This window comes from Emydura macquarii, unplaced genomic scaffold, assembly GCF_026122565.2.
Source record: "Emydura macquarii macquarii isolate MOO-44397 ecotype Brisbane River unplaced genomic scaffold, CSIRO-AGI_Emac_v2 contig_71, whole genome shotgun sequence".
NCBI classification, from domain to species: Eukaryota; Metazoa; Chordata; order Testudines; family Chelidae; genus Emydura; species Emydura macquarii.
Window position 1 is genome coordinate 4,267,635 of NW_027130208.1, and position 17,915 is coordinate 4,285,549.

A 17,915-nucleotide genomic window follows, 5' to 3' on the forward strand; every position below is an offset into this window, starting at 1 on the left:
AACCCAATTTTATAAATAAGATTCTGAACTCTCAATTAAGCAAAAAGTTAAGCTTTCTTGTTACATCATGGAATTGTGTTTATATTTGTTGTCGCTGCTGTGTTTGTTGGTGTTCTTGATTGTGTTCTTAATTGGTCAATTGGCAATGGCACTCAAAAACAACACAACTGGTATGATCTGGGTAATGCAAGAGGTGGACTGAAAAGAGTCAACCAGGACATTACATTACCTTCTGCAGTGCTCTCCATCCCATGACTGGCAATGGTCTTCAGAGTCAGCAGGCAACAGACACATCACAACCAAAACATTGTGTGAAAATCTTCATTTCTGCTGCCAGAAATTGTATACATTAAAGATAATAACCAGCCTATCAGTTATGTTTTCCGGAAGCCTAACAAAATCTGTCACCAGTTTTTCTCCAACTCTTTTTTGGATGCCATTTCTTTCAAGCTATTGATCAGCATCTCAACGGGACCCAGGGCACCAGCTGTATTGGGGGATGTTATCTGCAGGTAGGTGCAGGAGTGAGATAGTCCATTCTGCAGAACCCCCTAATTACAGCTGTGCTGCAACTTTCCCATTATTGGATGAGAAAGTTGTAGAAGAATTTTAGATCTTTTCATGAGCCGATCTCTGACTGGCGAGGTCCCTGACTGTCTAGTACAGTGGTTCCCAAACGTTTTCACACCGCAGCCCCCTTGGGGCTGACCTCTGTTAACACAACCCCCAGGAGTCTGAAATAGAGGCCTGCAACCCATAGTTTGAGAAATGCTGGTCTAGTGTCATGCCCCAAAATCCCTGATCTGGAATGAAGCAATCATGCAATGGATCGCTAACTTCAATCTAGATGGAAAGTACAACTGCATGAGCAGGTCTGTCCAGTCCATGAAAGGGCAATGGGTGAGTGAGTCGCACAAAAGAGAAGAATAAGGAGAAGCTGGGACAGTCTAAAACAACCCTAGAATATAAGGAAAGGCAAGTCAGGATAGGTGGAGGGGGAAACAATCCAGTTTCCTCCTCTGAAATACAGTTCCGACTGTGGCAGAAAGGGTGAATTTTCCTGCGTGGTGGAAAATGTGTGGTGCGCTGTAGAACCAAAGCACTGTAGATGGTAAATGCCATTTCCCTGTCTCACTCTTCTCTTTGTGAAGTAGATTACTTTGTTGTGTAAGGAGCACTGCTCATTCAACAGTAGGTCTGAACAAATCAACATATTTATTCCCCAAACTGGCCCTTCCATAAGACACTCCAAACCATGCTGAGGAGGTTTAATAAGCCCAACTGTAAACCAAATTCCCAAACCCTCAGCAGAATCCAGCACTACAGAGTTGATTTCAGCTTTACTGCTAGACTTGAATTACCCCATCCAAGTCAGGATCATCAGTGTCTTCTCTAACAGCATCAATGGGATTGAAGGGTTATTTTGCTGCTTGATCAATGTTAGCTCCCAGATTACTGCAAGACAACAATTAAAAAGGACTGAGACTTATTGTTGAGAGGGACCAGGAACTTTATTAAATGCACTCTGCTCTGCCAACAGTCTGCCTGGAAATAAAAACGAATGATCTAGTCCAGCCTGTGCTGAGTCTTGCGTAAACCCTAGGATGGATTATTTCTTGAATTCAATTATTGCAAAACCCTGATTAGGATCCTTCTAGGTCATTGCCATCAAATCATTTGTGGTAATTCCTCTCCCAGCCATCATGTTTCCAGGAACTAAACTGCAGTGGGTAGTAATCGATTCAGTAGTAATTATGCTGTTGCTGAGCAATTGCTTCTATGAATATACTGTACTCCTACTGCTCAAAAAGTAACTAGCAATTTCTTATAGGCTTTGAAATGACTGTATTTGTAAGGCCTCAGTTTCTTCGCCTTCACTAGATCACTGGGAGCTTCCAGTGAGTGCTTGTGGCTGTAATTATCAGCCATCGAACTGTGCTTCAAACAGGTCACTTTTCTCTTTTCATGTTTTAAAAGGATTAAGTATAACGTGTTCCTCTGCGAAGCTGAATCTTAACATTTTTTTAAACACACTCGCAATTAATGCTTCAGAGCCACCTTTTTAAAATAAATGCACTATTAGCACTGCAAAATCTATGTAAATTAATATGTAATATCAGTAAGTAGGACACTTGAGAAGTGTGTTGAGCATGGAATAAATATTTAATGAGTCTCATTCCAGATTTAGTGTGAGAGTGATTTAAATGCACAGCATGCACGCTGCTTAAATATAAACAATTCTACAAAAATAACAGCTGGCTGAGAGAGCATTTTACAGCAATGCCATAGCAGGTGCTACATGCTCCAAAGAGATATTCCATTGCTTGCATGGTCAGAATTGTAGCAAAAGGCCTTTTCCTCAATGGGGTCCAGGGTCCGTCCGGCTCCCTTTTAAGTTAATAGGAATGTTGCTGATGACTTCCAATGGAACATAGGAATGAAATCAGACCTGTGGTCCATCTAATTCAGTATCCTGTCTCCAACAGTGGCCAACCCCAGGTGCAAAAGAATCAGGTGCAAAAACCCTCTACTGCAGAACCCTACAGAGGATAAGCCAGTCCCATCAAAGTCTCATCCTAACAGAATCAAGTCTGTAAAGTATGGCTGGAAAGTCATATTGGAAATATCGTGACCATCTTAAAATACCTGAACAACTCAAGACCAGCTGACTGTATTTTACTCACATTTTTTACAAGAAATTCGTCTGTGGGCATCCCCAAAGGATAAGATTTCAAACAGATATGAGTATATGAACATCGGGGTTATAAAAATTAAAATATCATCTGATTAAAAAAAAAAAAAAAAGCTAATCTTTTTAATGTAATTTATTTGAGACTACAAGGAGCCCACTTGTAGTTAACTCTGTATTCTAGGCAGCCATTTAGTGAACACACAGAACGTATCTTTGAAATACTTCAAAGATATTTAGGCACCTAACTTCCTTTGATTTCCCTTTGATGATCTGGGCCAAAGACCCTCGCCTAAATGAACCAAAGAAACTGGTTAGCTTTTTTGAACTGTCAATATTTTGATGGAGTCAAGATCTGGTTGTATGTTGTTTGTTTGTTGTGGCATGGGATACCCCAGTATGCCTTTAATCGTTGGGTCTGTGCTTTTTCTTTTCTCTATCCTTATTGCTGTCCTTTCTTATTTTTGGTTTGTGTGCCCTGAGAGACAATTAACGAAAAAAAGAGGCCTCTTTCAAGCTCCAGCAGGGCAAAGATATTTGAAACAACCAAACTTCTATTTTCATTGTCCCTCTTGTAACTTACAGAAGAGCCATGCGAAGATTCTGTGGTAGCCACTCAATCCTAAAACGGTAAATTTCCATGCCAGGTTTCAGCTGGGAGCATATTTTTGTATGGATGAGCTATAAACCTGACAACAGGGAATTAAAATACACATGCTGGCAGATTCTTGACTACAGTGTCACTTGTGGGTGCTAGAACCAGAGGACCTGAAGCTAATTTGGAATCTCAGTGAAGGAAAATGTGGCATTCTTTTCTTTTTTAGATATAACTGTCATTTGTCATGTAGAAAACCCTTCTCCTTGCCCTGCTCATCTCTGCTGGCCAGTGCATTGAAAAGGTGGAGTAAAGGCTCTTTCCCTCCTTTTCTTATCCATCTTCATGCACCTTCTCTCCCCCTGTACTTCGGTGATCCCAGACCTAAGATGTGGGTAGCCTATGCAGCGGGCTTTTACTTCCCCATGTGGACACCCCCAAAGTCACAATCCAGCCCTATGTTAAAAAAGAAATGAATAGTTCTAATAGATGGCCCAATGTCTATCTGAAGGTTTTAGTACATCTTGGGGTGGGGGTGGCAGGTGGAGCACAGAATAAAAGGTAATGAGAAATATCTTTTTAAAATAGAGTTTATAAACTCTATATCCTGTTGAAACCATTCAGCCTGGATTCAGACTAGGTTTACCTGGATCAGATGCATCTAATATATGCTGGCTGGCAATTAAAAACCACAGGCAGTGTAAATTACTAAAAGTGATCTAATTAAAATCATCTATTCATACAGCTCCTCATATTGTGACAGAGAAAGAGATTGGAGCGTGCAAACTGATGTATGGTACAATCATTTATTGCCGATTGGCAATGCCCTTTAATCCCATTCATTAGCTGGTGAAGAAACAGCCAGATGAATTTGTCCCTTTTAAACATGTTAATGTATGGCAATATTTTTCATCCCTCTGCCCCCTAGCAGCATCCTTTAATAACTTGATTCCACTTTGATTTTCTAATTTACTAACACAAAAAATGCTGAGCTGCAGTTTTCCGCCTTCCAAGTGACCTGACATCTTTGTACGTGATATCACATAACAACAGCAATAGAATTTGGCCTTTGATGTAGACTTTAAAAGCATTGGATTGGATCCATTCCAAGCCCTTCTTGTGCCGCTTGAGTACTAACTATCACTCCCAAGTATTCTTTGTTTTAGGCTGTAGCCTTCATTTTAGATGCAGAATTTTTTTCCATTGCAAAAAAAAAAACTTGATGCTGAGATGGCATGAAGCACTGTAATTTCCTAACATTGGAATTGCCAAATTCTGCATTGATGAGATTTCCTTTATGTATAATTGGTGGGTAAGAGTATAATAATAGCAAGTAAATAGCTATAGAACTGTGTGAACCTATTATTAAAAAAGGCACTGTGCACTGAACATAGGATACTATTAATTTTCCATCTTACTTTAAACAGTTTAAATGGTCAGATCATTGGACAATGAATAAATTCCTCCCATATGTAACATTTTATCTGATTCACAAGAACACTGCAATGACTTGAATTTTATTGGGGAGAGAGAGAAATTAAACAGCAATTGTCTAAATATTATAAAGAAGCAACATAGATTGTGTTTCATTAGCATTATGTGATGCAGCAGGGAGAAAGAGCTGTAGGAAAAAGATCTACATTAAGTATGCTGGATGGCTAGTGTTACATGCTGAGGATCTAGGGTTTTATGTGCAAGCGTTTTGGGTTCTGTCTGTGTTGCTGAACCCTCTGGTGTAACACTGAAGTAAGTCCCTCCTGGAACCTGATCCTCTTTCTTCAGTTCTGTTCATCATACTACTGATTGCACCAATAATAATTACACCATAGTTTCTTGTTACACAATCTTTTTTATCAAAATCATTCTGTTCACGTCAGAGCCAAGGGGTCTGATTCTCTTCACACATGCCATAGTCTAAATCAAGCTTAATTCTGTTGTAGTCAATGGGGTTACACGACCTTAAAACTGGTGTGATGGGAGAATCAGGCACTGTGTAGACTTTGCATTTGCTAAAGCTGGTCAGAGATTTCGGAATTTCAGGTTTGACAAAAATAATTAAAGTTTTGCTGAAAATGTTTGTTGAACATTTACAGATTTTTTTCAACCAACTATAGAGCTGGCCACATTTCTTTTCCAGGTCGTATAATGTATATTAAGAGCCATTGACTTTTATGAGAGGTGGCTCAGGTCCCAATCATTAGATCATGGTTTTCTTGAATATGCTTGATATTATTCAGTGAAAATTAGGGCTAGCTATTTATAATTCACAATTAGAGTGATGTTGCTTCGCTGTGCGTGGCGACGTAAATCACATGGCAATTTTTGTCCCCAGATCCAATCCATGTAACTGTTTCAGTCAGCCTGCCAGTGTCAATATTCGCAGAAAGGGAACTTAAAATTCACCTTCCACAAATATTTGAGCATGCAAAGCTCGCAATTGGCTGTGAATAAGTATTCAAGGGTGCAAGCTTAAAGGTGGCTTTCCACAAACATTCAGGCTAGTTAAACTCAAATGCACTGAGTGTTTGTGGAAGGTGAACAACTCCACTGAATATTTATGGCAAAATTTTGGCAGTGTCCCCCCCTGGCCAGCTCTATCAAATACATTCTGCCTGCCTAAATCTCTCAGCCTTCCACAGAAGGGCAGCCCACCAGTTAGCGGAGAAACAGCAGCTTCTTAATATCTCCCAGCAACACTAAACAACGAGACACCTCTTCTGAATGAAATGGCTGCGGGAGCGTAACTGACCAAACTGCCATGGGATCTCTAATAAGCAGGAGTAGTCAAGAGCTCCAGTTATGTCTCAGGCAACTGAAAGGCCTACAGCTGCAAATTGTCTCTTAACACTATCTTTGTAGAACCTCACATATGCGGAAATGGATTTTCAGTAACCACTCACTCTATTAGGCCTGTTTGTCTGGATGGGAACTAAGGGCTGGAATGCCTAAGGAGGACTGTGTCTGGCTTCTGGTTAACCAGTGTGGTACTGCAGATTTTTTTGTGACTGGTTTGGTGAATCTAATTACAGACTAAACTACCAGTTTCGGGGGATTGTCTGCCTTGTTTCTTGCAGTCTGCCCTGAGTGTGGCATTCTCGGTGTGGTCCATCCTAGGCACCCGGTCACAATCATCTTCTCCTGGATTTTGGCTGCAGCTGCATTCGCTGGTTGTTTAACGGGAAGCTCAGTTCAAAGGGACTTGGCATCATCTGTTACTCCTTTAGGCATCTTATAAAACTGTTGCTCAATAATGCATGACTGCTGAGGTTTGTATCTGATCAGAGCTTGCGTATGGTGCCATCGACCAGCGTGCAGACACCCTCTTTGGGTTAGATTGTCCCTAGCCCCTACATTGCCAGGCAGGATCACAGGCTCTCTCATCCACGCCATGCAACTGTGTTCAGGTCACCCAGGCTGCAGCTATCGGTACGGTGAGGTGAGCAGTGGAGGCCTGTGGGGAGGATAGCATGATCGTCCGGCATGCAAAAGGGTGAGGAATGGCTGGAACCGTGGGTCTGTCCTCCCCCACGCCCCTTTGAACAAGTCATGCATAAAAGGAGCAGTAAATTGCATCCTGAATGGGGTGGTGTAATGTACTCTCCTGTCAGGACTGGGCCATGGACGGTCTGACCTCGTGGTCAGAGCAAGGATGATCTGGCCTAGGGTCAGAGCTAGAATCAGAGGCCAGGAACCAAGCCGGGGGTCACAGCCTGTCCAGCTCTCTCATTTGCTCAGACAACTTCCTGAGCCTCCTTCTGGTCTGGCCAATGGGTGGGGCCAGTCGTCGTTCCGCAATCAGGATCCTCGTGGGTGTTGGCTGTGGGAGGGCACAGAGATCTGCTAGCCCCACACTTCCTGTAGTTCTGGGAGAGCTGCCTCGTGGTGGCCAGGTTGTGAAGGCTGCCTGGGAACCCGCCGACCCTTACATCCCCCGACCCCAGAGCAAGAGGGAAGCAGGGCAGGAACCATGACTCTGAACCACAATTTCTTGAGGGAGCTGCTCCTGTGTCAGTGCAACCACACCTGCCCCCTCACTCATGGCTCAGCCTGAAGCCCTATATCTGCAGGGTGACAAAGCCTCCTGGATGCATGCAACACAGCGTTGTCTAGTGCACCCTATGGTTTGTGACCGAATGTCGGAGCAGTTCCGTGTCGGTGTCTTTGGTGGCGTGAAAACGTTTACCTGGCTGCTTAGCGCATGTGGAATTACAGGTAGAAAGTAAAAAGTGCACGTGCCTTCTGCCCCTCTTGATCATGGTTTACATCTACTTACTCCAGCCTGTCTTTTTGTTGCTGTGCAGATAAATCCTGCCTTACTTCGTTTTGTGCATTGGGTACTGTGGTATAGAGAGTAGGAGCCTGGAAGGGAGAATTAGTGGATTGTGCTTCCAGGATAGCAAGGTACTTTTGCTGAACTGGATTCAAAACAAAGATGAATCTGAGGGTGGGGTTTGCTGAATATCAGGGCAAAATCCTGGCGGACACAAGATCAAATAGTGTTTTGGTTTTGATTTGACATCACACATCTTTCTTTAGATGCACTTCTTTGGATCTGTGCCCATTTAAAAATGTGCACCAAACATTATAATAACATGGGGAGAAAGGACTGAGACCCAAAATGTTTGCATGCACAGCTGAACTTCTCCAGAGCACCAGGGTGTCCAGGTACAGCATTTTGGTACCAGCTCATCCCCGTGCTAATGCCAAGGCTACGGAATGGCATATACAAAGTGCTATGGATACTTTATCTTAAAAAAGCCTGAGGAACAAGGTAATATATATTTTCTATGTGCTAGTTTATCAATAACCTTTAAACTGCTGGTTATAAAGGGAATACAGTCACTGGAGTCATTTACAGTGAATTACTTGTCGTCCTGTGTCTGCACTTGATTTGTGGGGAACATTTAGCAGTGAACAAATAGCAACTCTGAGGAATAGTCTCCCCATAATGTGGCAAGAGAGGGGTCAATTGTCCAGAGGGCTCGGCCTGGCCTCCTCAGTCGTGGCTCCCTCAAGACTGGTGCATGCTTTGGCTTTAAAGGGGTGACGTGTGCCCCAAGTCATGACAACACCTTCTTCTGCTGGCCCTCAGGCCAGCATTAATGTCACCGCAAACGAACTACAGGTGGGCTTCTGACTCTTTGATTTGTGTACGCCAGGGCCTCCCTTTGAAAATGTGGCTTTTTACAGGCCTAAGTTTCCAGGCTGGTCAAGAGGGGGAGGAGCTCCTTGCAAAGTACAAAGCTTCATTTCTTCTGCAGCAGCATATTTATCAGTGGTGCTATTTACTAATGCTTGTGCTCTGCAGGTGCCCTGCACTTTCCAAACAGCATGTGGTGTTTGTCGGGGGCTGGGCTTCCCAAACAGAGCATCTGGGTGGAGTGCTGTGACGCTCTTCTTGTTGTTGTTATGCACAGCGGGTTGGAACACATGCAGAATAAAGCAGTGATCGCTGGTACCACACGGCGTGTGTGGCATGGGAATCTAACAAGCTAAGTTGGTTGATTGGACTAGCTGGCGTGATCTCTGGAAGTGACTGTTTTACAGCATCTGTTGTATTTCCACTATCTAACAGAGGCACAGTCACTGAACGGCACCTGCAAGCCAGCAGCGTGGCAAGTGCCAAACGTTTCTGAAAGGCGGGGAGGATGCCCTACTAACTAAATTATGAGCTCCTTAGAATGGCTTGATAGGCTGGACTTGGCTGCATGTTCCTCCTGAAGGAGGAACTCCTGATCACATGGAACACAGTGTACAACGCTTCATTGCTGTGTGCTGGAAGGGATGGAGGAGGCAACAAGTGACGTTGTAGGGGAAGAATAAAGTGTAGCCAGAGGAAAGCCGCCCAGCAGAAATCGGCTCTCTCAAAGATCTCAGAAATGGGAAGCCTCGGAAGGCTGAAAGAGGGTATCCCACTTGTCCAGAACATGATAGTGGCCAGAGGCACAGGCCTAATGGTGAGCGAAAGCCTGTGCTAGACAGGTACGTGATTCACAAATGTTATCTTCCACATTGGCAAAAATCGCCCCCTGAATTTGTCCCCACAGAATTGAACATGCACAACTCAGCTTTACACCTGCAAATCTGAGCATTCGATTCTTCTTGTCTGCACTGCAGTAGTGCCTAGAGTCCACAGCCAGGATCAGGGCACCTCTCTGCTAGTTGCTGTACCTACAGCTAGTAAGATGGAGGTGCAATTCCTTGATCTGGGCATGCAAACGTAGGTGCTGTCTTCCTTAACGAAGCATACACAATTTTTCCGGGGTAGAGGCCTTTTCTGACAACGTGACCTTTAGTGACAATCTAAGTCCACCCCTCCCATCTCTCAACCCAATGTGGCATGCATCTGACCTCTGTCTTGGGGAGGTGGCAGACTTAGAGGCAAGTCCTGACGGTTATCTAGGAAAAGCCCATCCTTGGATTTCTGCAGGAATTAGAAGAGCCTGCTTTCTGGTCTGCACAAAATGAAGGGCAAATCCTCTGGAGAGTCAATAAAGCACTAGCTAAAGAGTTTTCTGATAGACTTTGACAGGATGTCATTATCATCTGGTTTGTCACTTTCACCCCACATACCCCATGGACTGCTGTGCAGGAAAGGGAATGGTTCCCAGGCAGTTGATTGGTCCACAGACTATTACATGTAACAAGCCTTTATCAGCCTAGCTCCTGGCTAATTACACTGTAGTTATTCTATAAACAATGACAGAGAGGTACCCATCCATCACGTGATCATCCACTGCCCCGGCTGCCATCTGCTTTCTTTAGTTATCTGTTTATTTTATTAACGTTGCGCTCATTTGCTCCCGCGCTGTTGCCCATTGGTTTTTATTGGACGTCTATAGTTCATTTTCTCCCTAACTATCCACACCTCCCTTACACGGCGGGATTGAGGCCAAGCAGCACTTGGATCCAGCAAGATCTGGGGGCTTTTGGGGTGCCCACAAAATTACACAGCTGTCATGGAGCCCTCTCCTCAACAGATGTTTCCTCCTCTCTTTTCCTCACCCATTGACAGATTCCCTCCCAGCCCTCATGGTCCATGTAGAGTCCTTGACTTTCCTGCTCAGTCTCTCTTGCCCTGGACAGACCAGACTTTTAGTCACTATGTTCTGCCTCCCCAGTGCCTCTCGCTTTCCTCACCAGCCAGCCAACCACATGGCATTCGTACTGCTTTATCGCCACCAGGCAGCCGGCCGGTCTGTCAGCGGGAGATGCTGGGCCCTCCTCAGTCTGCTCCGCTGGTCCACCTCTCCCCAGTCCTCCTGATGGGGAAGGGGGGAAGTCTGGCAGTGTATTCAGCCCCCCTGAACCAGTCATGCCACCCAAGGGCTGCCCTTTCTCGCTGGCACCTGGCCCTCAGCTCACAGCGGTGTCTCTCCTGTCTCTGTTATCCTGCCAGCATGCTGCTGGAGCCAGAGGTCAGATGGGAGCAATCCACAGGGACATGCTCTGCCTGCCGTTCTCCCATCTTAACCCCTTCCTACACGTCCCATGAGCAGCCAGGCTTGGGGAGAACAGCTACCATTCCTTTCTTCCCAGCCCTTCTCACCAGACTCCTGGTGCGGGTTTGCTGGGGTCCCCGGGAAGGTGCACTCCTGTGGCTCTCCTGTTCTCTTTTGACGTACAAGCAGCGGCTGTGGCTGCGGCTGGCCACAGCGGGACCCCAGTGAAGGCTCATCCCAGAACACAGATATCCAATATTAATGCCGCCCCGAGGCATCTGCCAGTGAAGGTTGAGCGTCCAAAAGCATTTCCTCGTCCAGCCAGGCGTGTGACGTCTGACAATGAAAGCAAACAAACGCACCGTCTGCAAAGCGGGGTCAAACGCCGCAGCCAGGGAAAGCGTTCATGCAAGGCGGTGTCCCCGTCTCACGTGCTCACTCCCTGGCCGCGCCCGACCACATTCAGCGCCTCGGTTCCTTTTTGGCCGCAATCCCTTCCAGAGCATGACGCGTGTTATGGATGGGTGTAGGGAGGTCTGGCTTCTGTAAGACTCTGTAAGTCAGAGCAGAATGTGCCCTACCGTGCTCCTGGCCAGCGATACAGCACAACTCCATGGGAGTATGTGCCTCTCTTCCCCTCCGCCCCCCGCACACCCAGAGGGCACTGAATAGTTCTGGCCCCCTGGGAGATTCCAGTAGCCCTCGTTAGCGTGGCTCTCTTGTGACAGTATGATTCAATCAGATCCCGGGGAGCATCAGTCCCAGCTGACTCTGGGCCCATTGCTCACCTCCAGGACGCACTGCAAACCGATCTCCTGTGAGAAGCCATTTGACTGAGCAAGTGTCCGAGCCAGTAGCCCTGTAGGCCCAGTTGGAGATGCAGCGTTTCAGCAGGAACAGCTCCTTTGGGTTTCATCATCGCTGGGTGTCTCTGAACAAGGTCGGATAGCTCGGAAATGGGCCCTCATTCACCCCAAAGTCTGTGCTGGTGGAAGATGGCCTGGGCCCTGGAAGAGGCCTCCAGCAGTCAGGAGTGATCCACCAGTGGGGAGATGCAACTGAGGAAAGCAGATGCCAGCTCTGCTCCCCTGGAAGGCCCAGAATTGGTTGGCATAATTCCAACCCCAATGCACTTTGGGGAGTGCATCTAAGGTAGGAGATGCCCTGATTCAGTGTCAGCAGGGCTGCTATGGGGCCTCTGCAGATTTTAAAGCTGGGCTCCCCAGGAGAGCTGAAACATTGCCTGCCTGATTGTGGTGATTTCCTGTAGTGGTGCAAGACTCCCGGCTGTGGTACCTGCCATCTACGGAGGGTCTACCTTCTGTATTTAATTATAAGAGTGCCATTTTTTGAGACGAGAATTCACTTTTTAGAGAACATGACACAGGGTTTGTAAATATCATTATTGAACATGTGTATTGTGAACGCACCTAGACATCAGCCAGATCAGGGCCCTGTTGTGCTAGGTGCTGTACAAACAATGGAAAATGGCAGCTCCAAAGAGCTTGCAGTCTGAAAAGGCAAGAACTGGCTAAAGAAGGTTAAAGAAAAGAAAAAGTTTGAAATCAGAATGAAACAGTTTGAAGTGATCTAAAGAAAATGTTTGGATTGACCTCAACCTTTTATTGGATTTTTGGTTCATGAAAATGTTTGAGACCGATTTTTTGTCTGGAATGTGGACAGAAAATGTTTTGAAATGTGGAAAATCCTCACAGGATTGGAAAACTGTTTCCCACTCAATCCTAGAAAAAAGCAACTATACCAGGTGGATGAGATAGACCAATAGGTCAGGGGGAGGAACCGAGTAACAAATATAATAGGGTACGTACTGTCCTTTTCCAGTCAGGAGTGGAAATCACAGCCAGATACCTGCCTTGCAATTTCCTCTACACATTATGGAAGCAGTGAATTTTGGGGAGTGATTTGATGGAGGGCTTTGGGGTGACATTATGCATTTTGGTGGGCTCTCCCAGCAGACTCAGTGAAGTTCCGTGAGACACTCAAATGCTGCGTATTTCCAGAGGGCAGAGGGCCAACTGTTATCCTCACGGCATCTTTTGCAATCTTGATCCAGCTGAAATGGAAACATCGCACTGCTGCAGGCAGCACAGAAGATCAATCCCTGGCTGGCAGGTTTGAACGGCTCATTTTCTGACAGGGAAATGACAAACACCAATCCAGGCAGGTTTTTTGGTTTTTTTTAAAAGGCAGCTCCAGACAGTGATCTGCAGACAGCTCTTTGTTGTACTGTGGAATAATGTAAGAGGCAGAGCATCTCCAGGACCTCAGTCTTGCCTTCTGGAAGTACAACTACCAGTGTTCAGGTCTGATAGGATTCCATGTGGGGATCCCAGGAGAGGGGCAATATGGTATTAGCAGCTAAGACAAGGCTTCTTTCACCTGTGGAGCGATACCAGCACAATCCTGGAGTTACACAGCGGTGAAGTAGCTCTTATGCTTACATCCATTACTAGGTACATCCGCCTCGAGTCTACTCTGTTTCCCCTATTGAATAAATGATCTTGCCTACAGGATTCTCTTACTGGCTGGGCATTTGCAGAGAGCTATTTAATATGTTTGTTACCTGTTTTCGCACACTGACGTAGCCTGGCTGACTTTGCCAATAGTAAGATATTTGGATATCTGACCATACCAAGATCCACAGAAATGCAGGCAATAAATCTTGGAGGAATGTGCACAGCCTTTTTTTGGTTGGTGCCTTGTGTCCGTTCTCTCTCGTCCCCATTCCCCAACCAAATGGATTAGACGGTTTTGCTTCAGCCCATTTATCTTCAGTCTCAGAGTAAAACAATGCCCTTTCAGACGGCACATATATTCTGAAGCAAGGGGGCAAGGAAAATTAAATCAATAGAGCTTTTTCACAGCTATGGCACTGGCTGTCTGAAACAGACACTTCCCAGCTGCTTTGATTGATGATTTGGCTGATTTGGCTGGAGATAAGGTAGGCAGCTGTCAATTAAAAGCTGCACAGCATAAAATGAAATTTCTGTGGCAAGGTTTCCTTGGAGTCTGTCCCAAAGCACAATTCTTCATTGCTACAGCAGAGCTCTACAGAAATGAGATGCAGAGGTTAACATAGATAAAGAACAAACAAACCTCCACCTTGCTCTGAGATCATTTCTAGGCTATTGAAATAAACAGTGTCAAGTATAGCGCAGAAAATAATAACTATCTTCTCTTTTACCACCTATGATCTTCTCTTTTAGTCACCAATAGGATAATCTACTATACACAGAAGATTCATGTTATAAGTAAATTTCAATGAAAATCACATCCCCCCCCCAAAAAAAAATACTATTGTGAGTATTTTGGGAAAGATTCACAACTGTGATACCTCAGCTTTATGCTGCTATATCTCCATTGGAATCCTTAATCCTGATGAGATGTTAGGTAAGAGAATGTGCTTATCAGTGGCTCTGGGGAGCTGGGACTGTGGAGAAAAGAGAGATGGCAGCGGTTCAGTGCTGTAAGTAGAGGGCTGTGAGCCAGGATTCCTGGGTTCTATTCCCAACACTACTGCTCACTTGTTACATGACTTTGGTCAAGGAATTTAACCTCTCCATGCCTTAGTTTTCCAATTCAAAAATAGAAAAATGCCTGCTTCAGAGGAGAATACTGATGCTTAATTAGATAACTATTACTGTAAAGTGTGGTGCGTTCCCCAGATGGAAAGTGCAATATACGTGCAAAGAACTACTCATGTCTTTCTGCACTCTTTTAACTGGACAATGCAGACTAGCGTCCTTGGAAAGGTACCTACATTATTCAGTATCCTCTCCCAATAACAGCTGAACATGAACAAGTTGGCCTCCTCTCAAGTGGGTTCAGGAGAAAAACTCACAGGTCAATCACCAAGTTCATCTGAAGCAGACAGTGGTAGGAGTGTTTGCAGCAACGGGCGATGAGTCAGTGGTTTCTTTACACCCCGTTTGTGCAGATGTAAATAACTTTACAAGGTGCAAAGCCATTGAGAATCAGGCTCATTAACGTTAATGGAAGCTACTCCATGTGAATGAAGGAGAGAATATCCCCCCCAGGTTCTCTTATCTTGTCCATCTTATAATTTCTTAATATTTGACTCCAAATCTTGTACACGATGCTTGATACACAAACGCGGGTGGTGTGAACATTCAGAGACAGAAAGTGCCTTGACGGTGGAAAGCCTGACTCAACATCAGCACCATGGATAGCGCCACAGTATGGGACACGTTGGATCCTATTCGTCCCTGGTCTAACACCCCTGAAATCAACAGATTTACGCTAGGGATGGATTTTGCTCTTTCCGTCCAGCTTTGTGTAACAGGATCCATGGCGCTAGAATACCACAAAATCTTCCCAGCTAAGTTACACAGGAGATGAAACTAATGATGCAGAGAAATAGCAGTAATTAATTCTGTGCATTGTCACTGACTAATTTGTCTGTTTTACTGGAAGCAACAGAGTGTTGAAGTAGGCAGTTTCTTGCCAATTTCCATTACTGTTCTTTAAAAAAAAAAAGCTGTTATCCACTTGAATTTAGAACAAGTTCTTCTGCTTCAGACAAGACAGTGGGGTAGTGGCAGCAGCTACCAACTCCCATCACGGAGTAATAATAAATATCTACCCCGTATCTAGCAGTTGTCTTCTCTGGGTCTCAAAATACTCTTTAAAGGGAGTCAGTATCATTATCCCTATTTTACAGATGAGGAAACTGAGGCACAGGAAGCAACTTGCCCAATATTACCCATTACACAAGCAGCAGAGCTGAAGCTTGCACTCATGTCTCTTGAGTTTTAGTCTAGGTCTCTAGCCACCAGAGCACATTGGTTAGCTAATACAGCACCTGCAACAATGAGACAGCAGACTTGTTTAAGCTATTTTTTAATGCTATCCCTGCTGAATCCTGTCCGAGTACTATTCACTCCATCATGGAGCTATTTTAGCTCTACATTTTAAGACAATTAAACAACCTGCAAGTTTTGCAGTTTAAACAGCCCAAGTATCCCAGAAGGAAGCCAGCAATGGCAGAGAGGAAAAGGGGTGCCCAGTTATGCCTAGTGAAGAGTTAATACTTGCTGGATTTTAAGAGGCTAGAAAAAGACTGTAGTATCAGCTAAAACTCATATGGCTCAAAGCACAGGAAGAAAGTAAGCAACACTTCATTGTGAATTACCATAACTACAGAAATATGCCAACAGACTGCACAATCGCTGAAGGAGTCAGCACTTTGCATTACTGGAGCCTGCTATCTAGGAATAGGTTTGTGCTGTATGTTTTCCCTTCCGAAATCCATAGGCACAGCAGCACTGTCGTGCAAATGCATTGACGTGTCAATCACTGCAGACAGTAAAGGTGAATTAACAATTGCTCAGTGGGTTCTTGGAGAGGAACTGCATTTCTATATATTTCCGTGTGATCAGAAGGGCAAAAAAGCTTACCTGAACTGGGCACTTCATCGTAAATGGAGAAAGACTGTGACTGAGCTCTGAGTTTATGCAGGCAGAAGAAAATAAATTGATCAATGCATTCACAGATTCATAGAGAAGGGACCATTGTGATCATCCAGCCTGACCTCCTGCATGACATGCCAAGGATCACCCAGGTCTCAAAGCCAGGACTCGCAGGGCTCTCCCCTGCAATCCCCCCATTAAGATAAAAAATACAATTTACCCCAACTTCTGTCCTCCTCAGACTTGGCTTCTCATCCTCTTCAGCTCCCCTTACACCATTCCTCCAGGACTCATGCTCTCTGGAAGTCCAGATCTTGCTCACCACCAGCACTTGGTCCACCCTGGTAGCTGCTCTATGACTCTTCTGACCTACTCAACTCAGGGCAGGGGCCCAGGACCAACTCTCCCTCTGGGCTTCATTTTTGACTCCCCCCCCCCCCCCGGTCTCCTACTCTCCAGTCCCAGAGAGTCACCGCAGAGTATCTCTTGTATCTCCCTGCAACCCCCGTCTAATCTGGGTGTCCTCTTCTTGTAGTTGCCATCCAGCTCCTCCCCTAGCAGGGCTTCATCTTTAGTTCAATTTTGCCCGCCCTCCAAGAGCAACTAGATGGCATAATTAGCCTCACAGGCCTGCATTAACCCATTCCTCCCCTGGGTGGGGTACCCGCCCCATCTCACCCTCCCTGTGAAAAATGTGCACCTTATTTCTAGTCTCAGTTTATCTAGCTTCATCTTCCAACCACTGGTTATGCTTTTATCAACTACACTGATCCCTCTTCTCGCAGAGATATCATCCTTTGTAGACCATTAACCTGCTCTTGATAAACTAAATAGATTGAACTTCATTTGTCTCTCACTATCAGATCATTCATTTAGTTTGTTGTCCGGATTCCTTGATCTCTTCTCTGTATAACTACATTGGCTTAGAGCTGTACCTTTCTTCTATTATCAGTTTTCATCCACACCTGGACGGTCATGTGTCTCTTTGTAGAAGTACACAAAGCAAATGGTAAACAGGAACTATGAAAGCAGCCATCTCTATTCCCAGCCTACGGTCTCCTCCTCTGGCCAATCTGTTAAGGTTCTTCCAATGATTATATCAAACAGGAGAAAGAAAGCCGCTACTAAGCCACTTCCCTTTGATATTTCCTCTTCCCCTTACATTGTAATCTTATGCGTTAGTGAGTAGGTGGGTGGTGAAAGATTGCTTTTATTTTACTAACACACTGATGAGCCTAGGTCCCCGCATCTTGTAAATGATATTGTTCTCCTGCTCTGAAATACCCTGCTAATTCATCTCAGAGAGGCCACTACTCTTTCTGCTGTCAGTGCATGTATCATTCCTCGTGCTGGGTGAATCATTGACAATGACAACAACAAAAATGTGCCCACTGAATTTGGCCTCTTCTTCTGCTTTCTTAATACCCAGGAGCAGATTGTGATTTCTCCGAATTTGTCCATTATGCTAATCTGATGATATGCTTTGTAAATCCCTTGAACTCCCAATCACAAACAAGTTGTGCACAAATACTAGGTACCAGCTCTTCCAGTCGGTTGGTTAGTTGTGTCGAGTCAGCCTAAATAACATGGCATTGCTTCCGTGCCCTGCGTGGATAAGTGCACAGCACTTCCATTGGGAATTCACTCCCACGGGCAAACATAACATTTCCTTTCCATGAGTCATGCATGCAACTTCTAAGCTCACTTTCTGCAAACATAACGCTAGCAACTCTCAGCCA